General features: G+C 49.1%; 1 long non-coding RNA gene across 1 annotated transcript; it reads left to right on the forward strand.

The window, feature by feature from the left end:
* Positions 1–231: 231 nt before the first annotated feature.
* LOC139185669 (uncharacterized) lies at positions 232–6,004 on the forward strand. Its single transcript, XR_011569161.1, has 3 exons — positions 232–316; positions 2,685–2,730; positions 4,059–6,004. It is a non-coding gene; the product is annotated as an uncharacterized lncRNA (long non-coding RNA).
* The last annotated feature ends 4,825 nt before the right edge of the window (positions 6,005–10,829 follow it).

A 10,829-nucleotide genomic window follows, 5' to 3' on the forward strand; every position in this document is an offset into this window, starting at 1 on the left:
CTGAGCCTGCCATCCTCCCAAGCCATAAGAGATAATAACAGTAGTAGGAGAAGCAACAATAATAATAGTAGTAGTAATAATAAATGTTTCATGTCACAAAGTTTGTTTTTTTTTTTTACACAACAATAAATAATGGGAATGCTTTCTATGAAGATCACAGAGAAGTCTTAACTATCTACAGTCTTGAGATGAGGTTGGCCCATGGCTACTGAAACTCTAAAATATATTTCAGGAACAATTTGGGTTGGAAGGAGGCTGCCCAGTGTGTGGAGTCAATTTGGGAAGGCAGTGTTGGCACCATCTTCAGAAGGTCTAGGTAGGTATACGGGCCTGGAGATGACACCTGACCTTGACCCAGAGTCCTTCCATGGACAGGAATTCACTATTCTCAGAGCCTGTATTTCCAGGGAGCTACAAGAAAGCAGTGGAGGCTGGTGGAGGCCAAGGAACACCCTTTTGTTTGCAAAGGGTGTGCTGTTCAACCAGTTTCTTGGTCCAGAATCGTCGTGCACAGACATCTGCCCAGTCTGTAGGCCACTGCAGGTCATCCTGGCCTGGTAGCAGAAAAATCTGCAGAGTTAAGTGGCTTCAGTGAGCTGTTCTCTAGACAGTTCATTTATGATGTGAATATTTGGAAAGAACCTTTATTGAGATATAGATGTTGTGAAGGTCATTTTCACCTGGGAATCTTTTCTGGCATAATGGATGCAGAGATTGCCCAAGCTGCCCTCTAAGACTTAGCGAAAGAGGTTTTTTCTCTGGTTTTCTTGGAACTCAGGGCCGGTTTCAGAGAGTCAAGCTCTCAGTGATAATGCAGCCCATTTACGGAAAACTTCCTGTGAGGAGGGAGCTGTGCTAAGTGCGTCCATGAACATCACAGCAGCTCTCTGGGGGGAGTGTCAGGATGCCCATTTTATAGATGAAGAACTGAGGCCTCAGAGACAAGGTGACTTGCAGAGAACATATAGCTGAAAGAGCCAGGGTTTCAATCCCTGTGGCTCAGTCTCTGTGTCAAGTGTCCCATCTATTCTTGTCAATATACACAGATGGAAAGGGAGCCAGGGTGCAGGAGAGCATTGTTTAGTGTATCAAAGGAGCACGGGAGTTAATGGAAAGAAACAATCTGAGCAAGAAACTAAAGCAGTGTTGGATTATAAACCAAGTATAAAATAAGTATTGATGAGCTCTTGCTGATATAAATACATGACTGAATATAAAAATAAATGGGCAGAGACCTCCCTGGAGGTCCAGTGGTTGAGAGTTGGCTTTGCAATGCAGGGGATGTGGGTTAGATCCCTGACTAGGGGACTGGGATCCCCATGCCTTGAAGCAACTGAGCCTGCAGATGGCAACTGGAGAGTCCATGTGTCATGGCGGAAGATCCTGCATGGTGCAACAAAGATTTAAGAGCTGCAGCTAAGACCTGATGCAACCAAATAGGTAAATAGATATATTTTTAAAATAGGGAAGAACAGACAAACCTTCTGCACAGAAGAATTCCAAATAATTTACGTAGATACTCCACCCTGATGGAGGTGGTACCTTCCTCTACACCCGGTAAGTGTGGGCTGTATGTGTGACTTCCCTCTAGAGAGTAAAGCACGGAAAGGGGGAGAACGTAGAGTCACTTCTCAGTGGAGAAATCTGACAAGCACGGCATCAGCCAGGTGATCAAGGTCCACATCAACCGTGATATAAGTCTTGTGCATAGCATGCCCCTTTCAGATGATGCGATGAAATGACATTTTACCTCTACAATCTTCCTTTCAACAACCCATGGCCCTAGTCTAATTAATAGAAAAACATCGAACAAATCACAATAGAGGGAATTTTATCAAATACCTGACCAACACTCCTCAAAACTGTCAAGGACATCCAAACAAGGCAAGTCTGAGAAATAGTTACAGCAAGGGTTGCCTAAGGAAATATGATGAATAAAGGTGTTGTGGTGTCCTGGATAGGACCCTAGCCTAGAAAAAGTCATTAGGTAAAAACTAAGAAAATTTGAATCTGGTGTGAACTTTAGTCAACAATAGTTATCAATATTGATTCATTACTTGTATCAATTGCACCATGGTAGCATAAGATGTGGAGAAGGCAATGGCACTCCACTCCAGTACTCTTGCCTGGAAAATTCCATGGACGGAGAAGCCTGGTGGGCTGCAGTCCATGGGGTCACTAAGAGTCGGGCACGACTGAGCGACTTCACTTTCACTTTTCACTTTCATGCATTGGAGAAGGAAATGGCAACCCACTCCAGTGTTCTTGCCTGGAGAATCCCAGGGATGGGGGAGCCTGGTGGGCTGCCATCTATGGGGTCGCACAGAGTCAGACACGACTGAAGCGACTTAGCGGCAATAGCAGCAGCAGCATAGATGTTAATAATAAGGAAAACTGGGAACTCTGTATCATCTTCACCATTTTTTTTTCCTGTAAATCAAAGACTATAATAAAAAAAATTAAGTTCTTTAAAAAACAAAACAAGACACCATAACAGGTCAAGAAAGTAACTGCAAAAGAAAGTGAAGAAGTGAAAGTCTCTCAGTTGTGTCTGACTCTTTGCAACCCCATGGACTATTCAGTCCATGGAATTCTCCAGGCCAGAATACTGGAGTGGGCAGCCTATCCCTTCTCCAGTGGATCTTCCCAACCCAGGAATTGAACTAGGGTCTCCTGCATTGCAGGTGGATTCTTTACCAACCGAGCTACCAGGGAATCCCACAGAAGAAGGTAAAAAGCTTTATATTTTAGTTATTTTTAAAAATAATTTTATTTATTTATTTTTGGCTGTGCTGGGTCTTCATTGCTGCATTGGCTTTTATTCATTTGTGGTGAGCAGGGGCTACTCTTTAGCTCTCTGGTTGTGGTGTGTGGGCTTCTCATTGTGGCGGCATCTCTTGCTGTGAAGCACAGGCTCTAGGCTGTACAGGCTTCAGTACTTGTGGCCCCCTGGCTCTAGAGCACAGGCTCAATTGTTGTGGTGCATGGGCTTAGGTTCTCCATGGCATGTGGCATCTTCTCCGATCAGGGATCAAATCCGTGTCTCCTGCGTTGGCAGGTGAGTTCTTTACCACTGAGCCACCAGGGAAAGCCCACATGGAGAATAGTATTGAGATTCCTTAAAAAACTAAAGAGGAAGCTACCATATGAAACAGCGATCCCACTACTGGGCATATATCTGGAGAAAATTATTATTTAAAAAAATACATACAGCACAGTGTTCACTGCAGGGCTATTTACAATAGCCAAGTAGCCAAGACATGGTAGCCACCTATATGTCCATCGACAGATGAATGGATAAAGATGTGGCATGTATATACAGTAGAATATCACTCAGCCATAAAAAGAATGAAATAATGCCATTTCCAGCAACATGGATGGACCTCGAGATTGTCATACTGAGTATAGTAAGTCAGACAGAGAAAAGACAAATATGATATTGCTACAAATATCCTCAGTCAACATTCATTTGTGCGCCTGAGATCTTCGTCTGGGTGGAGCCTGGGGTCAGGGGGCTGGCTCTGGGTCTTTCCCCATCCTTGGGCTTATGTGACTCATCTTCCTGCCTCCATCCTAAAGGAGCCGGACACCATGGGACCCTCCCCATATATTTTGCTTTAGGCCCTCTCTGAAATACCCAGATAGTAATATTTGATGCAAATATCCTGAGTTGCTTTGCAGATGTGAAAACCTCTCACCAAATGAAAGATGTTAGCTAATCGATGACCATGAGCACATAACCCCAGGCCTCCTGGAGCCTAGGGACTGATAATATTAAGCTCTAACATCACCCTGCTACCTCACCATCAGCAAGTAGGAGAATCCATGTATAAGCTGATCACCTACCCTGGAACCCCCCACCTCCCACCACCAGGTGATTTGCTGAAACCCTTCTGGGAGCTTGTTTTTTTTTTTTTTTTTTAAGGGCATGAACCACTCGTCTCCTGGCCCTGCAGTAAACCTTTTTCTGCTCAAAGCTCCGATGTTTTAATGTGTTGGAGTACACGAACTAGTGCTAACCATCTCCTCTTGTGTTCATTTTCCTCTCTCGTCATCAGGTGCCTGGAGCTGCTGGCTTTTCCCTGCCAGGCAGGAGACCCCGAAGCTGCTCTGTCCTCCCTCCCCTCTGTAAGCTGGGGAGGGCATCTTTCTGATCCTTGGATAAAATCCCTCCTATCAAGATCATCCATCAGTATCTTCCTGAACATTCCCAAAGGCCCTCTGAGGTAGAACTTAATGAGGATGGGCTTTGTCTTGGGTGGAGAGGTCTTCCGTATCCCTTAGAATTTCCATCTGTCTCCATCCACTGATTCAACCAATGCTGCTCGAGTTTCTCTCTTATGCCAGGTGTTAGGAATACAAGGGTGAAAAAAGACAGTTCCAACCCTCAAGGTACTTATATTCTGGTAGGGCAGAGGGTAAGTAAATGGATAATTCAAGGCAATGCCATACATCTTACCCAGAAAAGGAAATGGCAACCCGCTCCAATATTCTTGCCTGGAGAATCCCATGGACAGAGGAGCCTGGCAGGCTATACGGTCCATGGGGTCACAAGAGTTGGACATGACTTAGTGACTAAAGAGAGAGAGAGAACGTTTTTGGGACGCAGCAGAATAGCCTGAAACCCAGTCTTGGCGGGTCAGGAAAGTTATAGCTTGCAGAAGTTACAGCTGAGACCTATAGTGAAATTTCTCTGCCAAGGGGGCTTCCAGTCCAGACTTGAGTCTCCTTTCCCTGGAGCAAGCGCTAGAGAGAACTGGAGAGGATGAAGGTCCTCAGGCTTGGAGGAAATAGGAGGGAGGAGGGAGGAAGCAGGAAAGGGAAGTGGATGGAGGGTGATGCACATCATCGGCACCAGGCCCTGGGTCAGCAGGGGACGAGTGGCCCTGCTGGCTGGGCACTGAGCCCGTGTGCTGCTGGCCAGGTGCCCACCCTTCCTTCCTTTGCCCCAGGACCAGGCTGAGCTTCCATGGGAGCCTGAGTGACCCCAGCTGGAACCAGAGGGCTGCAGGGCCTGGAGCCATCAGCCTGGCCTTTGTCATCAGCTTCTTGGCAGGGTCATGGTGGCAGAATGGCTTATCCCGCCTCAGCTGGAACAAGATGTGGGGGGCACGTGGTGGGGGGGTTTGCCGACCTGCCAGCCCAGTCGCTCTTCTCCGCTTTTCTTCCTGGATCTGACCAAGTGAGAATAAACACAGCAAACTTTTAGTTCAGCCTCCTGGGGCCTTGGTTTCGATCTACCCAGGGCATTTCTGGACACCCTCCGCTGCTCCTTTCAGCCAGACCTGTGTTGTGTTTGTGCAAGAAGAGGTTGAGGTCATTGAGGATCCGGTGGATACCCTGATCCCGGCTCTGGGGAATGTTCTGGAGGCGCCGAGCCAAAGTGCTGTGTGTCCTGTCGAAGCTCCATAGATGTTCAAGGGCTGAGGGCTTTCAGGGTTTAGAAGAGTGTTTGGAACATCCAACCCAACTTCCTTCCCTGAGGATTTCCAGCAGCAATACCCCCCGCCATGACAGACTGGAACCACTTGGGAGTGTACTTTCAAGTTATACCCCCTCAGTGATTCAGACCATCTCCTGGGTGCATGGTGAATCAGGGCGGTGGGAGGTGTGTGTGTGTGTAAGAGTGTGACCTAACCAGGCTGTGTTGGAGGAGACGCGTGTGACTGGAAACTGAATCCCCTGCCTGGATGCCTCTAATTAAGGTACTTCCTACCACATGTGCTAAGTGGTATTCATTCTCACTGTTATAGAACTCGATCATTAGAGGGGATACCTGCCTCCCAGAATTTATTTCATTGGTTCTTGTTGGAGGGAGGAGCATAATCTTTGGAGACAGACCATCACAGATTTTTATCTCCCTTCTGCCACTGAATGTATATGACCAACTTTAGGGACTGTTTTCCCCATGTGTGAAATGGGGATAACAATGCCTGCTTCTCAGAGTTGCCATGGGGTTTACGAATGTGAAGAGTTTATCCTAAGGCCTGGCTGTCAATCAGTATCTGCCCTTTTCTTCAGTCCTCCTGGACTCCAGAGAACCGAGTCCCTTCCGCATCCGTGAGGCTGGGCTTGTGATGAGTGACATCGGCTTTCACATCCCTTCTGTTTTCCTTACAACAAATGAAAGCATCAGTTCACTTTCATTAAACACACAGAACAAGCAGACTGGGCGTACATTTGTCTGCTTGGGCTGCCATGCAAAGCGCCACAGACTGGGTGGCTTAAAGAACAGAAATTTCTTTTCTCATAGTTCCAGGTGCTGGAAGTCCAAGATCAGGTGTCATCAGGATTGGTTTCTTCCAAGACCACTCTCCTGGCTTGGAGATGGCCATCTTCCCCCTGCATCCTCACATGGGTTTTTCCTCTGTATGTTTCTGTGTCTGTAATCTCCTCTCCTTACAAGGACGTGAGTCATATTGGACTGGGGCACACTCTAATGACCTCACTTTAAATTAATTACCACTCTCGGGTATTTAGACTCTATCTCTAAATACAGTCGCATTGGAAGGTACTAATGGTTAAGACTTTAACATATGAGTTGGGGAGGGGCGGGGGTTGTACAACTCAGCCCATGACAAGATGTCACAGGAAAACCCAGGTGTTTAAGATAGTTGAGTTGGAAGTGACAAGCTGAACATGGTTCGTTTCCCTGTGGTCCTGTCCCAAGGGTCCAGCTGGGTGGAAGCTGTCCACCTGGGCCACTGCCAGGGCTCAGCCTTGTGTGGGCATCTCTGCCCTCTGGACTGGCCGGTTGTGGACTGTGTTTCTATTGCTGAAACGCTTTGCAATGCTTTTTAGAGGTAATTCCTGCTTGTCAGCAGCCACATTTCTTAATCAGCCACTCATTCATTTCTCTGAAGGCTCCTGACACTTCTGACTAGCTCCAGAGGGCCTGGTGTGGCACAGATAACTGTGAGCTCACGAATCCAAGTGCTCTCACTGCCTGGGAGCCAGCCAGGAGTTCCAGCTCCTTCCATTATTCTTAGCCTTGAAATGGTGGGAGCAGGCATGTCAAAGCCAGACTTAGGTTTTTGCAAGCATATTTTGGCCTCCCTGCCTCCCTATTTTTATTTCCTTCATATTTGGAAAGAGAAAATTCCCAGACACGGGCCTGGGAAGCAGGCTGTTCTCAGGTCAGCTGGTGCCCGGTGCCCCTTCTGGCCTCTGCTTGTGCCAGGGGAAGTGATATGATGCTTCAGCTGGCTGCAAGGGGTTCCCCCCACCCCCATCCCAGGAGCCGATGGTCACCCCACCCCCGGGGAAGGGTCTGTTTTCTTGCAGTCCTTGCTTCCTTCCAGATGAGTTGGGGCACAAAGCTGTGCAGGCAGCTGCCCAGGTGGAGGGAATGTCTAGACCTGGGTCTTGGGTCTTGTTCTATTGTTTCTATTGGAATCATGCTCCCGCTCATCAGACCTTGCAGACTAGCAGGCTGGTAGCTGCCAAGTTCATCCAGACTCTACCTCAGAAAAGTGGGCGATATTTAGCCCTATCGGCTGCCCCTGTTTTTTTTTTTTTCTTTTGATGCACCACGTAGCTTGTGGAATCTTAATTCCCTGACCAGGGATTGAACCTGGGCCCAACGGCAGTGAAAGCCTACGTCTTAACAACTAGACTGTCAGGGAAATCTGCCCCTGCCTTTTTTCCACCTCGCTGTGTGATCACTGACCTCAGCTGCTGGAGCACAGACATACCCCTTCCCTTCTACCCATGCAGCACAGGAGACATGAACCCAGAGGAAGGGACCCTGCCCTAGTATGTCTCGATGTGGTGAGCTCTGATAGTTGTATCAGACTCTTTGCCACCCCCTGGACTGTAGCCTGCTAGACTCCTCCGTCCATGGGATTCTCCAGGCAAGAATATTGCAGTGGGTTGCTGTTTCCTCCTCCAGGGGATCTTTCCAACCTGAGGACTGAACCCATGTCGCTTGCTTTGGCAGGTGGATTCTTTACCACTTGTACCACCTGGCCTGGAAGCAAAGCCTGTGCTCCTTGCCTGGTTTCAGTGTTGCCTAGGTGATGTCATCTGTGGGTGGGGGCGGGGTCATTTATCTTTTTCACTGTCCAGAGATGGTCTTGGCGGTAGTGTCTGTTTGAATGAGGACTGACCCCCGCATCTGGGAGAGTTCCTATAACCTCCATCCATCAGCAAAAGGGCTTGGGTGTGAATGAGAATGAAACAGCCCCAAACATTTATTTGGCTTTTACAAACATTTAACATTTTTTTTTCTCTCCTGCTGTGTCTTTTCTGGGGACAGGCAGTAATGATCTCTTGTTTTACCTCCTCTTCTCCTTTGCAAGGGCGATGTGTTTGTGAGTAAGTGTGCAGTTATTTCATGAATCATAAGTATCAATGTTCTTTTTAGGAAAGAAGTCACTAAAATATCCACTCACCCCTACGCCAAGCAAATTTAGTGAGCACTTTGTCTGTTTGGGGGGAGCTAGGAGAAGGCGATGGCACCCCACTCCAGTACTCTTGCCTGGAAAATTCCATGGACGGAGGAGCCTGGTAGGCTGCAGTCCATGGGATCTCTAGGAGTTGGACACGACTGAGCGACTTCACTTTCACTTTTCGCTTTCATGCATTGGAGAAGGAAATGGCAACCCACTCCAGTGTTCTTGCCTGGAGAATCCCAGGGATGGGGGAGCCTGGTGAGCTGCCATCTATGGGGTCACACAGAGTCAGACACGACTGAAGCGACTTAGCAGCAGCAGCAGCAGCAAGCCTGTACTTGGGACAGAGTAGAGGTCGGTAGTGGGGGACTGTACCCTTTTAGAACTCTTTCAGATATGTCTGGTGGAATAGTAAGGTCTCCTGAAATCATGGCTAGGGCCAGGTGGGCGAAGGATCTCAGGTGAGTGTAGCCTGGAGAATCCAGAAGTTGCAGAAAAGCATCTCCATTGTCTCAGGGGCCATCTTGTGACTGCCTCTGCCTGTGGTTCCAGTGGGTGGAACTAGGATCAGTGGGTGGCTATGATGGTATGGTCAATTGCTGCCCATTGCAAGGACTGACTTCCTGGTGCAGAGGTATCCACTGTGGCTGAGGACGGAGGAGGTCGGAGGCTGGCTGGTCCCTCAGCTGGAGTAATGTGCTGATGACCGACTGACCATCATAGCTTTGCCTCTGAGCTTCCCCCTGAGATTTTGTGTTTAGCCTGGAGCACAGCAGCTGGAGGCCCTTCCTCCCTTCTGCCATTCCTTCTTTGTTGTCCTTTGTTTCTTACTTGTTCCCTTAGGGACAGGACTCTCTGAGACAGAGCTACAGAAAGGCACAGTTGTGAGGTAGAATTGCTTTGTGCTCAGGGTCTCTGATTGTTTTCTGGAGTCTCCCCACCCCTGAAGACAGGCTTCGAGTCTGCCCATAGCCCCCACCAGCAGCCCATGGATGTGCTATCGCTAGCTGCAACAGCTTGGGCTGTGACCTTCTCTCGGGGATCTTGCTATGGGACTATAGCTGATCCAACAAACCCATTTGCCCCACCTTCTAGGGTTTTTGAGCTTCCCTGGTGGCTCAGCTGTAAAGTATCTGCCTGCAAGGCAGGAAACACAGGAGATGTGTGTTCGATTCTTGGATTGGGATGATCCCCTGGAGGAGGAAATGGCAACCAACTCCTGTATTCTTGCCTGGAGACTCCCATGGACAGAGGAGGTGGGTGGGCTACAGTCCATGGGGTCGCAAAGAGTTGGACATGACTGAGCACAGCACACACACCAGAGGTTTCAGTGAGATGGGATTTCTGTGCAGAGGCAGGCAGACGAGGGGCAGAGAAAGGACCAGGCGTTTGGGGCAGATGGCATCTTCCTGCTGGATTGGTCCAGTTCCCCCCAGAAAGCAGATGGACTGCTCAGCTGAGAGTCAAGGTCAGGATTCTCTGTCCACACAATTATTGCCTCTTAAGGCTGAGGCCAGAGAAAGTTTCCCCCTTCTGCTAAGTCACTTCAGTCGTGTCCGACTCTGTGCGACCCCATAGATGGCAGCCCACCAGGCTCCCCAGTCCCTGGGATTCTCCAGGCAAGAACACTGGAGTGGAGTGCCATTTCCCCCTTCTACCCACACACAACTTCCATTCATCCCCACGTTTCCTGCAAGCAGGTCATTACTTGCTTACCAAACAATTTTTTTTCCAGCCCATCTTTCCTTTCTGGTTTTAGCTCACAACTTTGTCCTCTACCCCACGTCTCCCTCCCTACTGCCCCTGATGCCCCTTTCTAGGACAGGGTGGAGTCCACCGGCCAGGGGCTCAGGGGACTTTGGGCTCTGGCAAGGCTGTACCACTCCTAGTGGAGATCCTACTCTCAGTTTGGGCCTCCTGCCATCCACAGGGCAGGCACCATGGCTGGAGACCTGGGACGTGTAGCCAAAGGAAGAGAGCAGTGTGCCAGGGCCTTGGCACAGCAGAGGAAATCTGGGACTTTTTGTGATGGAAAATGAACCTGGATTAGTAGGAGCTACCCTCCTCCCCGACCCCTGTCCCCCAAACCAGGTTCTGGCTGCAGGATCCCACAGGCTGCAGTTCAGAATGCAGTGGGCCTTTCAGGAATCCAGCCTGCTGTGGCTCCATGCCGAGGCCCATCAGTCATACAGGGCCTGTAACTGAGAAGACTGAGGGAGGAAGGGAGGAGCCCAGGCCCCAGTGACTCCGCAGCCTCATTTCCCTGAGATCCATGGTGGTCTTGTCAGCCATGTCACTGGGGAGAGCCAGCTTAGAAGGTTCTAGAAGAACTCTGATAAGCCAGAGAACATGGGGAGGATCCAAGTATACTAAGCCCCTCCACACCTCGTGGAGCTCTCTCCCTGAGATGATGTCCCAGGCCAGTGAGGGGCAGAG

This window comes from Bos indicus, chromosome 11 (genome assembly GCF_029378745.1).
Source record: "Bos indicus isolate NIAB-ARS_2022 breed Sahiwal x Tharparkar chromosome 11, NIAB-ARS_B.indTharparkar_mat_pri_1.0, whole genome shotgun sequence".
Lineage (NCBI taxonomy): Eukaryota > Metazoa > Chordata > Mammalia > Artiodactyla > Bovidae > Bos > Bos indicus.